The sequence below is a fragment of the Hordeum vulgare genome, chromosome 4H (genome assembly GCF_904849725.1).
Source record: "Hordeum vulgare subsp. vulgare chromosome 4H, MorexV3_pseudomolecules_assembly, whole genome shotgun sequence".
NCBI classification, from domain to species: domain Eukaryota; kingdom Viridiplantae; phylum Streptophyta; class Magnoliopsida; order Poales; family Poaceae; genus Hordeum; species Hordeum vulgare.
This window is the reverse complement of record NC_058521.1, coordinates 181,174,371-181,199,707: the sequence shown is the minus strand read 5'-3', so window position 1 is coordinate 181,199,707 and position 25,337 is coordinate 181,174,371.

Genomic DNA, 25,337 nt, shown 5'->3' with positions numbered 1-25,337 from the left:
AAAGAGGTATTGAAGTCGATAAGGCTAAGGTTGATGCAATCGAGAAAATGCCATACCCCATAGATATGAAAGGTATAAGAAGTTTCCTTGGTCATGCTGGTTTCTATAGAAGGTTCATTAAAGACTTCTCTAAGATTTCTAGGCCTCTTACCAATCTCTTGCAAAAGGATATTCCTTTTGTTTTTGACAATAATTGTGAGGAATACTTCGAAATACTTAAGAAGGCTTTGATAACTGCACGTGTTATTCAACCACCTGAGTGGTACCTACCTTTTGAAATCATGTGTGATGCTAGTGATTATGCTGTTGGTGTTTTCGTAGGGCAAAGAGTTGATAAGAAGTTGAATGTCATTCACTATGCTAGTAAAACTCTAGACAGTGCCCACAGAAACTATGCTACTATGGAAAAGGAATTTTTTGCAGTCATGTTTGCATGTGAAAAGTTTAGGTCTTACATAATTGATTCCAAAGTCACTATTCACACTGATCATGCTGCTATTAACTACCTCATGGAGAAGAAAGACGCTAAACCTAGACTTATCAGATAGGTTCTGTTGCTACAAGAATTTGATTTGCACGTTGTTGACAGAAAGGGTGCTGACAACCCAGTAGCAGATAACTTGTCTAGGTTGGAGAACGTTCTTGATGACCCACAACCTATTGATGATAGCTTTCCTGATGAGCAACTGAATGTCTTCAATACTTCACGTAGTGCACCGTGGTATGCTGATTATGTGAACTATATCGTTGCCAAATATATACCACCTAGTTTCACATACCAGCAAAAGAAGAAATTCTTCTTTGACTTGAGACATTACATTTGGGATGATCCTCATCTTTATAAGGAAGGAGTAGATGGTGTTATTAGACATTGTGTCCCTGAACATGAACAAGGACAGATCCTATAGAAGTGTCACTCCGAGGCCTGCGGAGGACACCATGCGGGAGATAGAACTGCACACAAGGTATTGCAATCAGGTTTCTATTGGCCCACTCTCTTCAAGGATGCCCGTAAGTTTGTCTTGTCTTGTGACGAATGTCAAATAATAGATAATATCGGTAAACGTCAGGAAATGCCTATGAACTATTCACTTTTCATTGAACCATTTGATGTTTGGGGCTTTGATTATATGGGACCTTTTCCAAAATCCAACGGCTATACTCATATCCTAGTTGCTGTTGATTACGTCACTAAGTGGATAGAAGCTATCCCCACTAGTAATGTTGATCACAAGACCTCTATCAGGATTCTTAAAGAAGTTATTTTCCCTATATTTGGAGTCCCTAGATATCTAATGACCGACGATGGTTCGCATTTTATTCATGGTTCTTTCCGTAAAATGCTTGCTAAGTACGATGTCAACCATAGAATTGCGTTTCCCTATCACCCTCAGTCCAGTGGTCAAGTAGAGCTAAGCAATAGAGAAATTAAACTAATTCTGCAAAAGGCTGTCCATAGGTCTAGAAAGAATTGGTCTAAGAAGCTCGATGATGCACTGTGGGCTTATAGAACTGCCTATAAGAATCCCATGGGCATGTCTCCGTACAAAATGTTGTACGGTAAAGCATGTCATTTACCTCTTGAGCTAGAGCATAAAGCTTATTGGGCAATCAAAGAGCTCAACTTTGACTTCAAACTTGCTGGTGAGAAGAGGTTATTTGACATTAGCTTGCTTGATGAATGGAGACCTCAGGCATATGAGAATGCCAAGTTGTTCAACGAGAAGGTTAAGAGGTGGCATGATAAGAGGATACGAAAGCGTGAGTTCAATGTAGGTGATTATGTCTTGCTATATAATTCTCGTTTAAGATTTTTTGTAGGCAAGATTCTCTCTAAATGGGAAGGTCCCTATATTGTTGAGGAAGTATATCATTCCGGTGCTATCTAGATCAACAACATGGAAGATAATTGTCCGAGAGTGATAAATGGGCAGAGAATCAAGCATTATATCTCAGTTACTCCTATAAATGTTGAAAGCAATATTATCAATACCATAACTCCGGAAGAATACCTAAGGGATATTTATTAGCCTATTTCAGACTGCGAAAACGAAGAGGTATGTGATTCGGTAAGAAAATAGGCTCCAAAATATTTCCAGTAGGAATTTTTCTCCGTTTTGGAATATTTGAAAAAATAGAAAAATTGGAAGTAGTCCGGAAAGCACGCGAGGAGGCGACAAGCTTGCCAGGCGCGGGCCCACCCCCTGGCCGCGCCCGGGGGGCTTGTGGCCACCTCGTGTGCCTCCCGGACTCCGTTTTCGTGCGGAGTACTCCTTCTGGTCTGAAAAAAATCATTATATATTCTTCCGAAAGGTCTGACCCTTGTATCACGCAGATTTCCTCTGTTTTTGTTTCGAGCCTGTTTTCTGTCGCAAATTTAGAGCAAGATGTCGTCTCAGGGATCTGTGGGGGAGAACAATCTCCCTCAAGTCTATGGAGAAGTAAATGCTGATCTGGAAAGAATGGAGGACATGGAGGCCAGGGAAAGGCTACCTAAAGAAACCAAGGGCAAAACTAAGGAGAAGAATCAGGCGTGGGACGAAGTACAATCTGTGTTCAAGAAGGGAGAAGTTGAAGAAGTGGATTTCCTCCAACCCTACCTCCACCTGTTGTCTCCATCCTTGATTGAACTCTTGAGGTTTTGTGAAAACAACTCGTGCTCGCAATACTTATCTCACTCATGAAGTTATTTTGCTGGAGAAACATATCACATATCTCCAAGGTATAAATCAAAGATTGATGGCCCCCCTTGGAATCAAAGGACAAAACAACTCCACCACCATCAACTCCAAAGGAAGACAACTGAGCATGGGTATGGGCAATCCCCTTGGCTTGTGCCAAGATTGGGGGAGTTTCCCTGGTATTGTATCACCATCACATCTTTTGCCTTTACCTTTGTTTTAGTTTGTTCCTTTTCAGTTTTCTCTCTCTCTAGTAGATTAAAAGTCTTAGTGTTTTAGTCTTGAGTTTTGCTTTGTGTCACCTTAGATGTATTGAAGCTCGTGAGCCATATAATAAAGAGTGTCTTAGTTGAAGGGCTTTGCCTCTTGCCATGATCAATAGAGTGAGAAAAGAACAAAAGCATGAAAGATCATGTAATGATCTTATGGGAAGTGATGGCTTCACACATAAAAAGAATGATGATTGAAACTTGTTGAGGGTAGACAAACGTAGACCTTGGTCATTGTTGCAATTAATAGGAAGTGATAAAGAAGGAGAGGTTCACATATAAATACATCATCTTTGACACCATCTATGATTGTGAACACTCACTAAACTATTGCATGCCTAGAAGTAGATGTTGGACAAGGAAGACAACATAATGAATTGTGTTTGCTTCGTTCCGAACATTGTTATATGATTAGAGATCCCTTAGCATGTGACGATTGTTCCACCTCTTATTAGCGAAAACTCCCGCACCAAGTAGAGATACTACTTGTGCATCCATAAACCTTCAACCCAATTTTGCTATGAGAGTCCACCATACCTACCTATGGATTGAATAAAATCCCTCAAGTAAGTTGTCATCGGTGCAAGCAATAAAACTTTCTCCCTAATATGTATGATCTATTACCGTGTGGAAAATAAGCTTTGTACGAACCTGTGATGAGGAAGACATAAAAGCGACAGACTGCATAATAAAGTTCTTTATCACAGGAGGCAATATAAAGTGACGTTCCTCCACACTAAGAGGACACGCATCCAAACCTCAAAAGTGCATGACAACCTCTGCTTCCCTCTGCGAAGGGCCTATCTTGTACCTTTACTTTTTGCCGTTGAAAGAGTCATGGTGATCCTCACCAATTCTTTGTTTCGCCTTTATCTTGGCTAACGTCATATGCTTGGGAAAGATCCATATTCATATGTCAACTTGGAGGTAAGCATTCATGAATTATTTTCGTTGCCATTACCCTTGAGGTAAATGGTTGGGAGGCGAAACTATAAGCCCCTATCTTTCTCTGTGTCCAACTGAAACTTTGATCTCATGAGTACCACGTGAGTTGTAGCAATTGTAGAGAATGAAAAGATGATTGAGTATGTGGATTTGCTTTACAAGCTCTTATTTGACTCTTTTTGATGTTGTGATAAATTGCAATTGCTTCAATGACTAAAGGCTATCGGTTGTTACTTCTCGGTAAGGTTCTTGATCCATACTTTACTTTGTGAAGGAATTGTCACTTTAGCATTAGAGATTATATGTTGGTATTGCTGTTTTGATCATGATCATGATGCATGCATGTTCGTATCTTGTTTTGTCAACACCTCTCTCCCTAAACATGTGGGCATATTTATTGAGCTCGGCTTTCGCTTGAGGACAAGCGAGGTCTAAGCTTGGGGGAGTTGATACCTCCATTTTGCATCATGCTTTTATGTTGATATTAATCTCTTCTTGGGCTGTTATTTCACTTCACGGTACAATAATTATGCCTTTTCTCTCTTATTTTGCAAGGATTACATGAAGAGGGAGAATGTCGTCACCTGGAATTCTGGCCTGAAAAAGGAGCAAGTTTGAGATGCCTATTCTGTGCAACTCCAAAAGCCGTGAAAATCAACGTGGATTTATTTGGGAATATATAAAAAATACTGGGCCGAAGAAGTGCCAGAGGAGCGCAACCAGGGGGCCACAAGCCTGGTTGGCGCGGCCAACCCCCTGGCCGCGCCTAGGGGGCTTGTGGGATCCCTGCTGGCCCACCGGCTCCCCTCTTCTGCTATATGAAGGGTTTCGTTCCGAAAAAATCAAGGGAGAGGCTTTTCAGAGGATTCGCCGCGGCCACGAGGCAGAACTTGAGCAAAACCAATCTAGAGCTCCAACAGGACGATCCTGCCGAGGAAACTTCCCTCGCGGAGGGGGAAATCGTCGCCATCGTCATCACTAACACTCCTCTCATCGGAGTGGACTCGTCACCATCAACATCTTCATCAGCACCATCTCATCTCCAAACCCTACTTCATCTCTTGTAACCAATCTCCATCTCGCGACTCCGATTGGTACTTGTAAGGTTGCTAGTAGTGTTAATTACTCTTTGTAGTTGATGCTAGTTGGATTACTTGGTAAAGATTATATGTTCGGATCTTGGATGCTACTCATTACCTCTCCGGTCATGAATATAATTATGCTTTGTGAGTAGTTACTTTTGTTCGTGAGGACATGGGATAAGTCATGCTAATAGTAGTCATGAGAATTTGGTATTCGTTCGGTAATTTGATGTGTTGTATGTTGTTTTTCCTCTAGTGGTGTTATGTGAACGTCGAATACATAACACTTCACCATTATTTGGGTCTAGATGAAGGCATTGGGAAGTAGTATGTAGATGATGGGTTGTAGAGTGACAGAAGCTTAAACCCTAGTTTATGCGTTTCTTCGTAAGGGGCTGATTTGGATCCACTAGTTTAATGCTATGGTTAGACTTTGTCTTAATTCTTCTTTCGTAGTTGCGGATGCTTGCGAGAGGGGTTAGTCATAAGTGGGATGCTTGTCCAAGTAAGGACATTACCCAACCGCCGGTCCACCCACTTATCAAACTATCAAAGTAACGAACGCGAATCATATGAACATGATGAAAACTAGCATGGCAGAAATTTCCGTGTGTCCTCGGGAGCGTTTTTCCTCCTATAAGACTTTGTCCAGGCTTGTCCCTTGCTACAAAAGGGATTGGGCCACTTTGCTGCACCGTTTCTACTTTTGTTACTTGTTGCTTGCTACGAAACATCTCACTACACGATCACTTATTACCGATAATTTCAGTGCTTGCAGATTTTACCTTGCTGAAAACCACTTGTCAGATCCTTCTGCTCCTCGTTGGGTTCGACACTCTTACTTATCGAAAGGACTACGATTGATCCCCTATACTTGTGGGTCATCACCTATCCTTTGTATAGCTCCTGAACCGCCATCCGGCTCCTGGGCCCCTTGGGCCAAGGCTTGTATTACCAAAGGATGAGTCGCCCCTTTAGTGACCAGGCCCAGCTAGGGCGGGTTACACCGCAGGTAATATCCCCAACCTTAGGCCCCAGATTGTCTTGAGTTTATTCACACCAATAAACTTCCACTCATTTTTGGGTGACTTGTATTACTCCTCTCATTTGACGAACGATAAGCCGCCATCCATCATGAATTGTTTGAGCCGCCAAGCAGTTTTCAATCACATCACCTTATCCCTCCATTTTCGAGACTTAATGATGCAACCACCGAACGGATCTTTCACACCGCCATTTATTTCTCCCGAAAATCCAGGTGCCATCATTGCAAATTTTCAGTTTGTCGCCTCTATTCCCGCGCCCGCCGCCTCGATTCCAGCACCTGGCCTTTAAATAACCATAGGGGGGAGTAGGGGCACCGTCACCTACCCCCATTTCGACTTCCACATCGACCTTCGTCTTCCTCACGCCAGCGCCCGTGTCTCTCTGCCGTTCCCGAAGCTTCGCCGCCAGCCATCACGGTCCGGACGTCTCCAGGAAAACCGAAGGCGCAGGATCCACCGCAAACCTTCGGGATCCTCCGCCCGGGGCCACCCTTCTTTCTCAAGTAAGCATTCTTCCCCAATTAGGGTTAGACCTTGCTGCCATGTCTAGTCTAGGTTAGCTTCGGAATATAGTGATGATCCCTTTTCTATCTTAGATCCATCAGTCATACTCCCGATAGATCCTCCGTAGTATTGAAGCACGGTAGCATCGCCGCCTCCGCTGGCCATTTTGATGTTTTCACTTCATATATTCATACGGTACTCCTGTCGCGTTCTTGCATTCCGTTGATCGCCAAAGGGCGAGTCATAGCGCCTTCATAGACATACCATAAGTCGCTCAACTGGCGAGTTAAGATATCCTCATATTCAGGTCTTTTTGGTCACCTAATGGCGAGTCATAAGGCCCTTACACACATATTGTAGATCTCCAACTGGCGAGTTACCACGTTTTATGGTCCTTCATGAGCCACCTTGTTCCTTCTTTTTTGTAGTCATGGTTAGCATCTCAAAATGCAATAGGCTACCAACTAAGATTAATGACGCCTTTGTTGAGAAATTTGTCAAGTCGGGTCATCTTGATAGTAAGGAAGTCATTGGTTGGCGGACCGCCCCAGGCGAGGTGATTCCCAATCCTGCCGAGGGGGAAGTAGTTATTTTCATTGATCATCTTGAACAAGGCTTCAAACCGCCCTGATCAAAGTTCTTTAGAGACGCTCTGCATTTCCTTAATGTTCACCCTCAGGCTGGGACCCAATTCCATCAGTAATCTTTGCCAGTTCCAAGTTTTTTGCGAGGCATACCTGCAAATAGAGCCCACAGTTCAATAGTTTTGGAACTACTTCCATCTGAACCGCCAGACCGAATTTTCCAAGGGGCCCAATTTGGAACTCAGGGGGGGGGTCAACATCCAGCGGCGTCGCGAACGCGGCTTTCCGTCTGTCCTCCTCCCCAACCATCCCAAAGGCTGGGCCGAGTCTTGGTTTTATTGCCATGACACTTCTCCTCCCGGTGAGAACCCACTTCCGGGTTATAGAGAAGATCGCTTACCCATGGACTTCAAGCTGCCAGAGAAGCTTACCGAAGAAGAAGAAATGGAATTCATCCCCATCTTCTCCGAGCTGCGGTCTTTGACCAATAATGGGCTCACCGGGGTTGACCTATTCCGTTGCTGGGTGGAGTGGAATATTCTTCCTCTGAGTCCCAGGAATTGTCTGATGTGCGAGTATGATGGCAGCGTGAACCATCCGCAATGCTTTCATCATAAAATACTCCCCGAGAAATACATTGTTGACATAATCAAGAAGCTAACCGGCGAGTCCTTGGAAAACTGTGCCAAGGTCGGGCTCAAGCCTTTCCGCCTCACCAAACCGGCTCCACCGATAACACTCTAAGTCGCCTCCTTCTACCTTTCTCAACCTATGTGCCAGCGTTCAGGGTTTGAATTTTGATTCTATCCACCAGAAAGGTGATCCATTTTGGTCTCGAAGGCCAAAGGTGACTGCCCAGAAAACAACTAAACCGCCGCCGAAGAAGAAGAAAAAGACGAGCAAGGGCAAAGCCGCCGTCAAGGAGTCATCCGTTGTCGGCGAATCCCAAGCCGGCGAAGAACAATCAGAGGTAAAAATTCACCCTTATGTTTGTCATCATTATGCTCCGACTTATGCTTATGTTCGGTTACCTTTGTACGTAGGATGATGGCTATGAGAGCAAAGATGACGTGTTTGAGGTAATTTCTATTTCTTCCGACTCAACTTCCTCTTCTCCTAGGCCGGCCAGGCGGATTTGTGGAAAAGTTCCCATGTCTCACCCAAATGCTTGTCTGAACCCTAATCTCCTTTTGAAGAAGGAGAAATATACTCCCAAACAAAAAACCTGAAGCCGTTCAAGCAACTTAGTTTATGGGTTACGTGAAAAGACAACCAGTCGGAAGCGCACAAGTGAGGTATACTCCTATTGAACACTCTCCTTCTTGTAGAAAATGTGATTCATAAGTCATTCACTCCTAGAACTTTTATTCTTTCAGGTCTCTCCTCCTTCATCCGGCGACTCAGTGATGTCAGCTCTTCCCAATAATGATATTTGTTCTAACTTTGATGTCTCTATCCCAGAGCACAAGAAGAGAAGAGAAAAACTGGTGACTTGTCTTCTGCTCCTAAGACGACTGAGGTGTTAGGCGTGAGCAACTCTGCCCTAGAGGTTGATGAGGACCAAGCGGCGGTTCATGATGATCCTGCGGATGACATTCCTGACATCCGGAATGACTCACGAGACTCTTTAAAGGAAACCACTGACAATGTTAACCCGTCGAGCTCTTCCAAAGCGACTGAAGACCCGGATACCGTAATCATTACTAGTACTGGCTACTCCAAACCTACTACGGCGGTGTTATCCAAACACACATCAAAAGAATCCCATCCTTCCACGGAAGAAGATATCACTAAGCTGAAGCTTCACCATTATGAGAAGCTCGAATTTGACCAACTCTGCTCTGGCTTCGTAAGTCTCCTGGAGACGAGTTATGAAATGGAGAAGTGCTTGATACACATGATGAGAGTCAAACATGAGGTACGTACTTTATTATGTGTTCTTCAACCGATTAGCCTTCCAGGACACTAGTCTTGCTTGATGAAATAATGTTTGTTGCAATATCTGGTAGACCCATATTTGTACATAGCCCCCAAGGGCCGGCTCATCTTTTTAAAGATGAGCCGGATCTTGAATTGGTTGAAACACTTCAACCTGTAGCCCGCAAGGGCCGGGTCATATTTTGAAATATGAGCCGGGTCTTGCATTAGATCAAAACTTCAACCTGTAGCCCCCAAGGGCCGGGTCATCTTTTGAAAGATGAGTCGGGTCTTCAATTAGGATAAAAACTTGAACCAGTAGCCCCCAAGGGCCGGGTCATCCTTTGAAAGATGAGCCGGGTCTTGCATTAGATAAAAACTTCAACCTGTAGCCCCCAAGGGCCGGGCCATCTTTTGAAACATGAGTCGGGTCTTGAATTAGAATAAAAACTTCACCCTTTAGCCCCCAAGGGCCGGGTCATCTTTTGAAAGATGAGCCGGGTCTTGAATTAGGTAAAAACTTCAACCTGTAGCCCCCAAGGCCCGGGTCATCTTTTTAAAAGATGAGCCGGGTCTTGTATTAGATAAAAACTTCAACCTCTAGCCCCCTAGGGCCGGATTATCTTTTGAGAGATGAGTCGGGCCTTGAATTAGGATAAGAACTTCACCCTGTAGACCCCGAGGGCCGGGTCATCTTTTGAAAGATGAGCCGGGTCTTGTATTTTGTATGACTTCGAATAGAATCATACATTAGCCCCCATGTGTCAGGGATGTTGCTTGGAACAATTCTGAAACTTGTCTCGCCAAAATTTGTTTGCAGGAATCTGTAACCTAGGTCGAGTCATCTCTTGCTGACCTGAAGATAAGCTTAGCCGAACAGCAGGATGCTCGGACTGCGTCTGAAGAAAAATATCAGTTGGCTCTGGCTGACATGGAGAAGACGAAAGCCGACCACAAAAAAATTGAGAAGAAAGCCAATGCTTACCAAGTCGCCCTCTTCAAGCGGACAGAACAAGCCGAGGCAAAGTTAGAAGCGGCCCTACAGGAGCTCTCCGGGCCAAAAAAGCATGTCTCCAACATGACCCAAGCCATCTTTGGTAAGGAGCAATTCCCTCGTTCAGAAAGAGAAGTCATAATTTGAGTTTGCAAATACTGATTGTCATTTTTTTACCCTTTGTAGGTCCACGAGCCGCCAATCTCCAAGACGACTGCATCCTGAAGCTTAAGGCGATTTACACTTTTACGGAGCAGCTGTATACAGGGAGCATGCTGACGATGAAGGCAGTAATGGGCAACAAGGAACCAATCAAGTCCATCAAGAATATGCTGGGTTGCTTTTCAACATTTTCACCACAAGTAGAGGAGCTAAAGAGGTCAGCCGCCCGCAAGGGAGCTCTGACCACCCTAAGCCGGTGCCTGGCGTATGCCCCTAAACTCAAGCCAAAGGAAGTAGCAGCTGGGTATCCTGAGCTGAAGGACGACAAGTCGGAGTTTACTGAAGACGATTACCACCGGGTTGTGAAAGAGTCCCATGCCGCGGCGACTCAGTTGGCGCCCAGTTTGGATTTGAACAAATACCAGGCTGCGTATGACATCAACAACAAAAAGGTGACTCCCAAACGAAAAACCCGAAGCTCTTCTGGCAATTTAGTTTCTGGGTTACCTGAAAAGATAACCGGTCGGAAGCACACAAGTGAGGTATACTCCTGTTGAACACTCTCCTTCTTGTAGAAAATGTGATTCATAAGCCATTCACTCTTTGAACTTTTATTCTTTCAGGTCTCTCCTCCTTCATTTGGCGACTCAGTGATGTCAACTCTTCCACCAATGATTCGTGTACAGGGGTAAGTTCTTTTATTAACCTTTTCCCTTCCCAATAATGATATTTGTTCTAACTTTGATGTCTCTATCCCAGAGCACAAGCAAAGAAGAGAAAAACTGGCGACTTGTCTTCTGCTCCTAAGACGACTGAGGTGTTAGGCATGAGTAGCTCTACCCCAGAGCTTGATGAGGACCAAGCGGCGGCTCATGATGATCCTGGGATGACATTCCTGACGTCTGGAACGACTCTCCAGGGTGTTTAAAGGAAAACACTGACAATGTTAACCCGCCGAGCTCTTCCAAAGCGTCTGAAGATCCGGATACCGTAATCATTACTGGTACTGGCTACTCCAAACCTGCAGCGGCGGTGTTATCCATACACACATCAAAAGAATCCCATCCTTCCGCAGAAGAAGATATAACTAAGATGAAGCTTCCCCATTATGAGAAGCTCGAATTTGACCAACTCTGCTGTGGCTTCGTAAGTCGCCTGGAGACGAGTTATGAAATGGAGAAGAGCTTGATCCACATGATGAGAGTCACACATGAGGTACGTCCTTTATTATGTGTTCTTCCACCCATTATCCTTCCAGGAGACTAGTTTTTCTTGATGAAATATTGTTTGTTGCAATATCTGGTAGACCCGTATTTGTCTATAGCCCCAAGGGCCGGCTCATCTTTTGAAAGATGAGTCGGGTCTTGAATTGATAGAAAAACTTCAACCTGTAGCCCCCAACGACCGGTCATCTTTTGAAAGATGAGGCGGGTCTTGCATTAGATAAAAACTTCAACATGTAGCCCTTAAGGGTCGGGTCATCTTTTGAAAGATTAGTCGAGTCTTGAATTAGGATAAAAACTTCAACCTGTAGCCCCAAAGGGCCGGGTCATCTTTTGAAAGATGCGTCGTGTCTTGCATTAGATAAAAACATCAACCTATAGCCCCCAAGGGAGGGGTCATCCTTTGAAAGATGACTCGGGTCTTGAATTAGGATAAGAAATTCACCCTGTATCCTCCAAGGGCCGGGTCATCTTTTGAAAGATGGGATGGGTCTTGAATTAGGTAAAAACTTCAACCTGTAGCCCCCAAGGGCCGGGTCATCTTTTTAAAAGATGAGACGGGTCTTGAATTAGGATAAAAACTTCAACCTGTAGCCCCCAAGGCCGGGTCATCTTTTGAAAGATGAGTCGGGTCTTGAATTAGGATAAAAACTTCACCATGTAGCCCCCAAGGGCCAGGTCATCTTTTGAAAGATGAGTCGGGTCTTGTATTTTGTATGACTTCGAATAGAATCATACATTGGCCCCCATGTGTCAGGGATGTTGCTTGGAACAGTTCTGAAACTTGTCTCCCCAAAATTTGTTTGCAGAAATCTGTAACCCAGGTCGAGTCATCTCTTGCTGACCTGAAGAAAAGCTTAGCCGAACAGCAGGATGCTCGGACTGCGTCTGAACAAAAATATCAGTTGGCTCTGGCTGACATGGAGAAGACGAAAGCCGACCATAAATTTTTTGAGAAGAAAGCCAATGCTGACCAAGCCGCCCTCCTCAAGAGGGAAGAACAAGCTGATGCAAAGTTAGAAGCCTCCCTACAGGAGCTCTCCGGGCTAAAAAAAGCATGTCTCCAACATGACCCAAGCCATCTTTGGTAAGGAGCAGTTCCCTCGTTCAGGAAGAGAAGTCATAATTTTAGTTTGCAAATACTGATTGTCATTGTTTTACCCTTTGTAGGTCCACGAGCCGCCAATCTCCAAGACGACTGCATCCTGAAGTTTAAGGCGATGTACACTTTTACGGAGCAGCTGTATACAGGGAGCATGCTGACGATGAAGGCAGTAATGGGCAACAAGGAACCAATCAAGTCCATCATGAATATGATGGGTTTCTTGTGAACGTTGCCACCACAAGTAGGCGAGCTAAAGACGTCAGCTGCCCGCAAGGGATCTCTGACCACCCTAAGCCGGTGCCTGGCGTATGCCCCTAAACTCAAGCCAGAGAAAGTAGCAGCTGGGTATCCTAAGCTGAAGTACGACGAGTCGGAGTTTACTGAAGACGATTACCACCGGGTTGTGGAAGAGTCCTGTACCGCGGCGACTCAGCTGGCGGCCAGTTTGGATTTGAACAAATACCAGGCTGCATATGACGGCAACAACAAAAAGGTGACTCCTCCTTCATTTGGAATTACCAGCCTTACTCCTCGCCGGCCCAAGAATTCCTTCGACTTTGAAGCAGACCTATCTGTCTTTTTGAACGACGAAGATGAATTCTTCACTTTGTCCAAGTGCAACTGGAAACTCAGCGACTTACAAATTGAAGATGGAGAGAGCTCAAAGCAAGGCGACCCGTAGGCGGCTTAAGTCTACCCATGGTGTAATCATTGCTGGAAAAACAATATGATCTTTCCTTGACCGGGGGATGACGCCCGGTATGGCCGTGTGAGCCATGTAATAGTTACTAGGATTCAGGGAAACAATCTTCCATCCATGCCTTTTGCTTGATATTGCTGAACAGTTTATCCTTTTTGCGAATCATGAGTCGCCTTTACCAATCTTGATGCTTGATAGTTTAGGAAGTTTCATATTCCGACAAGAAAAAAATTCTTCAACCTGTTTGTCAGGGAAAAACACCATAGGCCGACTCAATGAGTCATGGCGTGTTATAAACCTGGAGCCGGCTTAGTGAGTCGCGACGAGTTATAAACAAAGTTTACGAAACCATGCGGCAGTGCCACGAAGATAGTCATAAAAATTTGTCAGCTCGATGAGGTACGACACGATAGGACGAGTTTGCAAAACTCTAGTGCTACCCGAAGAAGGCTATTGCAATAGCCCAAGTTTTTAGACCGGCTGATCAGGCGCGAGTCAGGCTTCAGTGAAGCAGGTTTAGTGAACCAATGGTTTCTCTATTTTCATGTGTGGCTCTGGCCGGTACCTTTCATGTTTTAACCAAGGCGAGTTCAGGGTCCAAAAAGCGGATTGACTCGCCAAGAGTACATGGGTCCATAGGGAAACTCGTCCAATACACAGTCCAGTATAACCATTTGTAATGCGGTAATTTTTCGCTAGCCAAGAGGGTATTCAGGCTGAACTCAGTGAGTGGAAGCCCCCAAGTGACCTATGATTAGCGAAAAGTCGGACATAGGATTGCAGAAGCGTTTTACGCCCTTACTGCAAAACGACTTGGGAACTAGTAGCCCCCAAGTAAGCCGGCTTAATTCTCAAAACCATATAAGGTGCCCATGTTTGAACTGTGCAGCGTGGCAACTTTGGTCCTCTTGGGCTTATCAGTACCCAGTTTTGAAACAAGTGTAGCATGGTGACTTATGCTCTTTGGTACTGATAGTGTCTATGTTTGGACGACTCATAGAACAATAAAGACTCATGCTTTCCAGAAGATGAAACTGCAAAGGACCCCGAGTTTCGTGGGTGCCGGCTTTATTGCTTTATAAATAAAAGCTTACAAGTTCTGAGATTTGCAGAAAAGAAAGGAGCCCATGGCTCTAGGTGTAGTAAGGCCGCAGGTGGGCTATATTCCAGGGGCGAGTTGTCTCAACCTCTGTAGTTGGCCGATCAGGGCGAAGATCCACCAAGTAGTATGAGCCGTTCCGAAGATTCTTGCTGATGACAAACGGTCCTTCCCATGGAGGTGATAACTTATGCATACCAGTGTGGTCTTGAATCAACCGGAGCACTAAGTCGCCCTCTTGAAAATTTGAGCTCTTGATGCGGCGACTGTGATAGCGTCGTAAGTCCTGTTGATAGATCGCCGATAATGATGCAGCCAAGTCTCGCTCTTCCTCCAAAGCATCCAACGAATCTTGTCGTGCCAACTCGTTGTCTTGTTCCACATAGGCGGCGACTCAAGGTGAGTCGTGTCTAATGTCACTTGGCAAAAGTGCCTCTGCCCCGTAGACCAGAAAGAAAGGAGTAAAACCCGTGGCGCGATTTGGGGTGGTTCTGATACTCCATAACACCGAGGGCAACTCTTCAACCCAATATCCTGGAGTATGCTCGAGGGGCACCATAAGCCGGGGCTTGATTCCTTGCAATATTTCCTGATTCGCCCTTTCTGCCTGTCCATTAGACTGGGGGTGTGCGACTGCAGAAACGTCAAGCCGGATATGCTCTCGTCCGCAAAACTCTTGCGTTGCGCCCTTTGATAGATTAGTACCATTGTTAGTAATGATACTATGAGGATATCCGAACCGGAAGGTCAACTTTTTCAAGAATTTGACAGCCGTATCTGCATCACGGCTACTTACGGGTTCTGCTTCAACCCACTTAGTGAACTTGTCGACCGCCACCAATAGGTGAGTCTTTTTATTGGATGACATTTTAAAAGGGCCAACCATGTTCAGCACCCAGACCGCAAATGGCCAAGTAATTGGAATCATCCGTAATTCCTGAGCTGGCACGTGTATCTGGCGTCCAAATTTCTGGGAACCATCACACCGGCGAACTATCTCTTCCACATCTGCATGAGCCGTCAACCAATAAAATCCATGCCGAAAGGCTTTGGAAACCAGGGAGCGTGACCCGACATGATGACCACAACCGCCTGCATGAATTTCATTGAGAATCATACATCCTTCCTCGGAAGAGACACACCATTGAAATACTCCTGAAGTGCTTCGCTTATGCAACTCACCGTTATGTAAGACCATGGATTTGTATCGACGGATGATTTGGCGAGCCAATAACTCATCCGTGGGTAACTCGCCTCGTGTAAGATATGCCATGTAGGGAATCGCCCAATCTGGGGTAGCACGAAGAGCCGCCACAAGCTGAGACTCAGGGTCCGACACCGCCAAATCTTGTTCTGAAGGTAGCCTCACCGAGGGGTTATGTGACACATCCAAAAAGACACTGGGGGGAACCGGCTTACGTTGTGAACCGAGGTGGGAAAGAGGATCTGCTTCTTCATTGAGTCGTCGATCAATTTGATCCACTTGATAACCATGAAAGTGACCCGCCACGTCCGACACAGCTCGCGTGTAAGCCGCCATCAAGGGATCTCTAGAATCCCAGGTGCCTGAAACCTGCCGTGCCACTAGATCTGTGTCGCCCAAACATCTGACTCGGGTGAGGTTCATCTCTTTGGTGAGTCACAACCCATGGAGCAAAGCTTCATACTCTGCTGCATTATTGGTGCATGGAAACATGAGTCGGAGGACATAGCAGAATTTGTCACCCTAAGGTGAAGTTAACACCACACCAGCCCCCGAGCCTTCCAACTGCCTAGATCCATCAGAATAGATGGTCCAGCATGTGTGATCGGGCCTATCATCTGGAATCTGCAACTCGGTCCAGTCGTTGGTGAAATCCACTAGTGCTTGAGACTTCATGGCTGTACGGGGAGTATATCGCACGTGATGCGGTCCTAACTCGATGGCCCACTTAGCAATCCGTCCAATCGCTTCTCGATTTTGTATAATGTCACCAAGGGGGGTGATACGTCTCCAACGTATCTATAATTTTTGATGGTTTCATGCTATTATCTTGTCAAACTTTGGATGTTTTGCATGCCTTTTATATATTTTTTGGGACTAACTTATTAACTCAGTGCCAAGTGCCAGTTCCTGTTTTTCCATGTTTTTGACCCCTTTCAGAGGAGGATTCTGAACGGAGTCCAAACGGAATGAAACTGCCAAAAAGATTTTTTCCGGAGCAGAAAAAGATCGGGGAGCTGGAGAATCAGTGCAGGGGGCCACCAGGGACCCCACAAGCCCTCTGGCTTGTGGGCTCCCTGAGCCTCCTTTGCCCTAGGTTTTGCGCCTATATATTCTCTAAAATTCCAGAAAAATCAGGAGATCATCGAAAGTACTTTTCCGCCGCTCCAAGCTTCTGTCTCCGCAAGATCCCATCTGGGCGCGTTCTGGTGCCCTGCAAGAGGGGGGATTCAGACACAGAGGGCTTCTTCATCAACACCATGACCTGTCCGATGATGCGTGAGTAGTTCACCATAGACCTTCGGGTCCATAGCTAGTAGCTAGATGGCTTCTTCTCTCTCTTGGATCTTCAATACAAAGTTCTCCATGATCTTCATGGAGATCTATCCGATGTAATCTTCTTTTGCGGTGTGTTTGTCGAGATCCGATGAATTGTGGATTTATGATCAGATTATCTAGGAATCTTATTTGAGTTTCTTCTGATCTCTCTTATGCATGATTTCATATCCTTGTAATTCTCTCTTGGATCAACTAATTCTTGCAATGGGAGAAGTGCTTGGTTCTGGGTTCATACCGTGTGGTGACCTCAGCCAGTGACAGAAGGGGTAGCGAGGCACGCATCGTGTTGTTGCCATCAAGGGTAAAAAGATGGGGTTTTCATCATTGGTTTGAGATTATCCCTCTACATCATGTCATCTTGCTTAAGGCATTACTCTGTTCGTCATGAGCTCAATACACTAGATGCATGCTAGATAGCGGTCGATGTGTGGAGTAATAGTAGTAGATGCAGAAAGTATCGGTATACTTGTCTCGGACGTGATGCCTATATGTATGATCATTGCCTTAGATATCGTCATGACTTTGCGCGGTTCTATCAATTGCTCGACAATAATTTGTTCAGCCACTGTGATATTTGTTATTTTGAGAGAAGCCTCTAGTGAACACTATGGCCCCCGGGTCTACTCCACACCATATTTTCAGCTTTACACTTTTTACTTCGTTGCACTTTCCGCCTTCACGTCTCACTTTGCAATCAATCTTGAAGGGATTGACAACCCCTTTATAGCGTTGGGTGCAAGCTCTTTTTTGTTTGCGCAGGTACTCTGGACTTGACGAGATTCTCCTACTGGATTCATACCTTGGTTCTCAAACTGAGGGAAATACTTACTGCTCCTGTGCTGCATCACCCTTTCCTCTTCAAGGGAAAAACCGACGAAACAAGAGAAGTAGCAAGAAGAATTCCTGGCTTTGCTGTGGAAGGACTTTTTTTGCCGTAGCAGAAGAATTTCTAGCGTCGTTGCCGGGGTGGATCAAGTCAAGAACTCATCCAAGTAGGTGTCGCAAACTCATCTCTTGCATTTACTTTGTTCGCGAGTTGCCTCTCGTTTTCCTCTCCCCCACTTCACAATTTTCCTTTTTTATTTGCCTTTTTTCGTTCGCCCTTTTTTTTCGCTTGCTTTCTGTTCGCTTGTGTGCTATGTGTCTTCAATATTCTTGCATCTTCGCTTGCTGAAAATCTAGTGATATGGATCCTCATCCACTTGCTAATCTCTTTAAGAGATCCAATTATGTTGATCCAATTGCTAGTGAGTTGAGTGCACTTGACTATCTTTATGGAGTTTTGCTTGAGATGCGTGAATCTAAAAATTGTGAGGAAGAAATTTATGAAGTGATTCATGAGGGCTCCTTGGATGAAAAGCATGATTGCAATGGTTTCACTATAAATTCTATTAGTGACAATCATGCTAAAAATATGCAAAACCCTAAGCTTGGGGATGCTAGTTTTGCTATGACCACTACTTATTGCAATAATCATGATTGGGGTCATGATCTTTCTTATGATCTTGAAAATTTGATTAAACCTCCTGATGAATATGATATTTGCAATAATATTGAAAGTGGGTTTTGAGAAGTCATGACTTTAGTTGATGATAATCCCACCATTTTTGAAGAGCGTAACTTTGCATGCATGTGGATCATGAAAAGAATATCCTATGTGATAGCTATATTGTTGAACTTGATTATGATCCAACATGTAATTGCTATAAGACAGGAAAATATTGTGGTAGAAACTTTCATGTTACCAAATTACCTCTCATTATGTTGAGATTGCTATTGCCTCTTTCTTCTTCCTTGCATTTGGTAACTATTGGTTGTCTTGCCAATTTGTTTTCCTATAAAATGCATATGCATAGGAAGTATGTTAGACTTAGATGTGATTTTCACATGCTTTAGGATGCTCTCGTTGTGCTTCAATTCTTGTCTTTTGTGTGAGCATCATTTAATTATCAATGCCTAGCTAAGGGCGTTAAACAATAGCGCTTGTTGGGAGGCAACCCAATGAATTTATCTTTTTATTTCTATTTTGTTGTGTCCACACCATGATAATTCTGTTGTGATTGTGTTTTTTGTGTTTGAGCCAAGCAAAACCTTTATGACTAGTCTTGGTGATGGTTGTTTGATCGTGCTGGAAAAAGACAGAAACTTTTTGCTCACGAGATGATTTTTCATCTTTATTCAGAAAGGGATTTTGAGTTGATTCTTTTTGCTGCTTCTTGATATGCCTTTTTCCCAGGCGTTCGTAAGGTTTCAAAATTTTTGAGGTAACAGAAGTATACGAAGTATACAGATTTCTACAGACTGGTCTGTTTTTGACTGATTCTGTTTTTGTTGAGTTGGTTGCTTCTTTTGATGAAACTATGGATAGTATTGGGGGGGGGTACTAGCCATGGAAAAGTGAGAATACAGTAATCTAACACCAATATAAATAGAAATCAAGATTGCTACAGTACCTAAAGAGGTGGTAGTTTGTTTTCTTGTGCTAATGATATCACGAGTTTTTGTTTAAGTTTTGTGTTGTGAAGTTTTCAAGTTTTGGGTGATGTTCTCATGGACAAAGAGACATGGAGTGGAAAGAGCTCAAGCTTGGGGATGCCCAAGGCATCCCAAGCCAAATTCAAGGACACCAAAAAGTCTAAGCTTAGGGATGCCCCGAGAAGGTATCCCCTCTTTCGTCTTCAATCCATCGGTAACTTTACTTGGAGCTATATTTTTATTCACCACATGATATGTGTTTTGCTTGGAGCGTCTTGTATCGTAGGAGTCTTTTATTTTTGTTGTGTCACAATCATCCTTGCTGCACACCTTTTTGAGAGAGAGAGACATGCACTCATCGTGATTTTGCTAGAATGCTCATAGTGCTTCACTTATATCTTTTGAGCTAGATAATTTTGCTCTATGTGCTTCACTTATATCTTTTAGAGCACAGTGGTGCGTGACTTGGTAGTTGGCTTATGCTATGAAATTAGTCCCAAAGGTGATAGGTACCCAAAGAGGATACAAAAACCTCCATCTTCATGTGCATTGAGTAGAAAGAGAAGTCTTGATTCCTCTCAATTAGTTTTGAGACGTGGATTTGGTAATATCAAGAGCTATGTTAGAAGGGTGTTGTGAATCTAGAAATACTTGTGTTGAAGTTAGTGATTACCGTAGCATGCACGTAAGGTGAACCGCTATGTTAGGAAGTCGGAGCATAATTGATCTATTGATTGTCCTCCTTTGTGTTGAGGTCGGGATCGCGCGATGGTTAACACCTACCAACCCTTCCCCTAGGAGTATGCGTTTAGCACTTTGTTTCGATTACTAATAAAAACTTTCGCAACAAGTATGTGAGTTCTTCATGACTAATGTGAGTCCATGGTATAGATGCACTTTCACCTTCCACCAATGCTAGCCTCTCTAGCGCCGCGCAATTCTCGCCGGTACACAAACCCACCATATGCCTTCCTCAAAATAGCCACCATATCTACCTACTATGGCATTTTCATAGCCATTCTGAGATATATTGCCATGCAACTCCCACCGTTCCGTCTCATGACTTGTGCCGTCACTCTCATATTGCCATTGCATGATCGTAAGATAGCTAGCGAGATGTTTCAACGTCATACGCCAAGCTAGATCTTTGCACATCCTGGTACACTCCGGAGGTATTTCCTATAGAGTCATCATTGTTCTAAGCTTTTAGCTGTGAGTAAATAAAAGTTTGATGATCATCATTAGATCATTGTCCCATGTGAGGGAAAAAAGAGGCCAAAGAGCCCAAAAAAAGGGGGAGAAAAGAAAAAAGAGAGGCCTAAGAGCCCAAATAAAAAAAAGAGGAAATGAGAGAAGGGACAATGCTACTATCTTTTTCCACACTTGTGCTTCATAATAGCACCATGTTCTTCATGATTGAGAGGTTCTTACTTTGTCACTACCATATGCTAGTGGGAATCTTCATTATATAACTTGGCTTGTATATTCCAATGATGGGCTTCCTCAAATTGCCCTAGGTCCTCGTGAGCAAGCAAGTTGGATGCACACCCACTAGTTTTCCTTTTGAGCTTTCACATACTTATAGCTCTAGTGCATCCCTTGTATGGAAATCCCTACTCATTCACATTGATATCTATTAATGGGCATCTCCATAGCCCTTTGATACGCCGAGTCAATGTGACCATCTCCTCCTTTTTGTCTCACAACCACCACCACACTCTATTCCACCTATAGTGCTATATCCATGGCTCACGCTCATGTATTGTGTGATAGTTATAAAAGGTTTGAGAAAGTAAGAGTGCGAAAACAATTACTTGGCCAATACCGGGGTTGTGCATGATATACATCAGTTGTGTGAGGATGATGGAGCATAGCCAGACTATATGATTTTGTAGGGATAACTTTCCTTGGCCTTGTCATTTTGAAAGTTCATGATTACTTTGCTAGTTTGCTTGAAGTATTATTTTTTTCATGTCAATAGCAAAGTATTGTTTTATATCTTTCAGATATGAATATTCATGTCACACGAAAGAAGTTTCAAAGGACAACTATGCTAGGTAGCATTCCACATAAAAAATTCATTCTTTATCACTTCCCTACTCGAGGACGAGCAGGAGTTAAGTTTGGGGATGCTTGATACGTCTCCAACGTATCTATAATTTTTGATGGTTTCATGCTATTATCTTGTCAAACTTTGGATGTTTTGCATGCCTTTTATATATTTTTGGGACTAACTTATTAACTCAGTGCCCAGTGCCAGTTCTTGTTTTTTCCATGTTTTTGACCCCTTTCAGAGGATGATTTTGAATGGAGTCCAAATGGAATGAAACTGCCAAAAAGATTTGTTTCGGAACAGAAAAAGATTGGGGAGCCGGAGAATCAGGGCAGGGGGTACCAGGGACCCCACAAGCCCTCATGGCGCGACCAGGGGGGACCATGTCCCCCTGGCTTGTGGGCTCCCTGAGGCTCCTTTGCCCTAGGTTTTGCGCCTATATATTCTCTAAAATTCCATAAAAAATCAAGAGACCATCGAAAGTACTTTTCCGCCGCCGCAAGCTTCTGTCTCCGCAAGATCCCATCTGGGGCACGTTCTGGTGCCCTGCTGGAGGGGGGATTCGGACACGGAGGGCTTCTTCATCAACACCATGACATCTCTGATGATGCGTGAGTAGTTCACCATAGACCTACGGGTCCATAGCTAGTATCTAGATGTCTTCTTCTCTCTCTTGGATCTTCAATACAAAGTTCTCCATGATCTTCATGGAGATCTATCCGGTGTAATCTTCTTTTGCGGTGTGTTTATCGAGATCCGATGAATTGTGGATTTGTGATCAGATTATCTATGAATCTTATTTGAGTTTCTTCTGATCTCTCTTATGCATGATTTCATATCCTTGTAATTATCTTCGAGTTATGGGTTTTGTTTGGCCAACTAGATCTATGATTCTTGCAATGGGAGAAGTGCTTGGTTTTGGGTTCATACCGTGCGGTGACCTCACCCATTGATAGAAGGGGTAGCGAGGCACGCATCGTGTTGTTGCCATCAAGGGTAAATAGATGGGGTTTTCATCATTGGTTTGAGATTATCCCTCTACATCCTGTCATCTTGCTTAAGGTGTTACTCTGTTCGTCATGAACTCAATACACTAAATGCATGCTGGATAGCGGTCGATGTGTGGAGTAATAGTAGTAGATGCAGAAAGTATTGGTCTACTTGTCTCGGACGTGATGCCTATATGTATGGTCATTGCCTTAGATATCGTCATGACTTTGCGCGGTTCTATCAATTGCTAGACAGTAATTTGTTCACCCACTGTGATATTTGCTATTTTGAGAGAATCCTCTAGGGAACACTATGGCCCCCGTGTCTACTCCACACCATATTTAGAGCCTTACACTTTTTACTTCGTTGCACTTTCCGCCTTCAGGTCTCACTTTGCAATCAATCTTGAACGGATTGACAACCCCTTTATAGCGTTGGGTGCAAGCTCTTTTGTGTTTGCGCAGTTACTCTGGACTTGATACTCCTACTAGATTGATACCTTGGTTCTCAAACTTAGGGAATTACTTACTGCTCCTGTGTTGCATCACCCTTTCCTCTTCAAGGGAAAAACCGACACAAACAAGAGAAGTAGCAAGAAGAATTCCTGGCGTTGCTGGGGAAGGACTTTTGTTGCCGTAGAAGGGGGCAGAACTGACCATCGTGATGGGATGCTCCTAGAAGTAGTGCTTCAGCTTCCGACTCGCCATGAACACCCCAAAGACCAGCTTCTGCCAATGCGGGTAGCGTTGTTTGGAGAGGGTCTGGACCTTGCTAATAAAATACACTGGTCTCTGAACCGGATATTCCTTCCCTTCTTCCTTCCGCTCGAGGACCACTGCCACGCTTACCGCCTTAGAATTAGCCGCGATGTACAAGAGCATAGGCTCCTTGTCCGTCGGAGCGGCCAATACCGGTGGCTTAGCTAGTTGTTTCTTCAAGGCTTCGAAGGCTTCGTTGGCTTCATCCGTCCAAACAAAACGATAAGTTTTCTTGAGCAACTGATAAAGAGGGATGACTTTCTACCCAAGGGGACTTATAAAGCGACTTAGAGCCGTGATACGACTCTCCATGCGTTGGACTTGATTGATATTGGCCGGCTTTCCCAGCGAAGTGATTGCTTCAATTTTGTCCGGGTTAGGTTCAATGCCCCGTTCTGACACCAGAAAACCCAATAACTTTCCTGCGAGAACACCAAACACACACTTGGTGGGGTTAAGCCGCATCTGGTATACGCGCAAATTGTCAAAAGTCTCCTTGAGATCCTCCAAGAGCGACTCTTTCTTCTGAGATCTGACAACGATATCGTCAACATAAGCATGGACATTGCGTCCGATCTGGTTATGCAAACAACTCTGGATGCAACACTGGCAAATCTCCACGGCACTCTTGAGCCCGAACGGCATAGACACGTAGCAGAAGGCTCCGAAGGGGGTTATGGAGGACATTTTCTCCTGGTCTGCCACAACCATCTTTATCTGGTGGTATCCAGAGTAAGAATCCAACAAACACAAACGCTCGCAACCCATCATCGAGTCAATGATTTGATCAATGCGGGGAAGGGCGAAGGGATCCTTTGGACAGGCTCTGTTGAGATTGGTGTATTCGATGCACATGCGGAAAGTGCCATTCTTTTTTAGCACCAGGAGCGGGTTAGCCAACCATTCAGGATGAAAAACCTCGATGATGAATCCGGCAGCCAAAAGCCACACAACTTCCTCTCCAGTTGCCTTACGTCGTTCCTCATTAAACCTGCGAAGATACTGCCCAACTGGCTTTACTTTCGGGTTAGTATAAAGATGGTGATCAGCGAATTCTATCGGTACACCAGGCATGTCAGAAGGTTTCCACGCGAATATGTCCCGATAGTGAACTGCTTGGTTGAGTCGCCAGGCATGAAGTCTATCACCTTTGTGTCGTCTGCTGATTTGAATTTGAGGGGCGGCTCAGAGCCAATTGTCGGCCTCTTGAGCAGCGTCATATCCACTCGGTCAACATTGGCTTGGTGAAATTTGAGCTCCTCGGCCGCGCAAGCCGTCTCGGCATAAGCTGCGTCTCCTTCTTCGCACTCTTGGGCAATCTTCCTGTCTCTGCTCACCGTAATAGACCCCTTAGGTCCAGGCATCTTGAGCTTGAGATAAACATAACATGGGTGAGCCATGAATCGAGCGTGAGCCGGCCTTCCAAACAAATGCATGGTAAGGGCTCTTGATTTTGACCACCTCAAACATGAGTGACTCGCTCCTATAATTGGACTCTATGCCAAAAGCCACGTTAAGTTTAATCCGCCCAGTTGGATATGCCGACTTACCCGGAACAACGCCGTGGAAAACCGTGGACGATGGCATCAAGTCTTTCTCCAAGAGATTCATCCTTCGAAAGGTATCGAAGTATAGGATGTTTATGCTGCTGCCTCCATCCGTAAGGACTTAGGAGAGGGTGTATCCTCCGACTTGGGGAGCCACGACCAAAGCCAAGTCGCTAGGGTTATCAACTAAGGGCGGGTTATCCTCCCTACTCTAGGTTATGGGCTGTTCGGACCAATGGAGGTACCTAGGGAGCGCTGGCTCTGCCACGCTGAAAGTTCTATGTTTCACCTTCTGGTCCCGATTGTCGGTGTTGGTGGTGAACACGTGATATTGCCCACTGTTCAGCTTCTTAGGGTTATTTTGAAAACCGCTATGATCATCCTGTCGCTGGAGATCTCCTTGTGGAGGTGGTTGCTGAAACCCTCCCGACGGGTCATACCGCTGTTGGTTGTGAACTTGGTATTGTCCACTATTAGGCTGTGACCCGCCCTGCGAACCTGGGTTAGGGAAACCGCCGAACGGGCTTTGGTGTGACCCGGGCGCACCAAACTGCTCCTGTCGCTGGCCCTGATCACCTCCTTGGCCTTTCTTGAGCGCCTCAGCTCGGAACTCCTTCATCGCATAGCAATCTTCCCAGGAGTGTGTCGCCGGCCCTTCAGC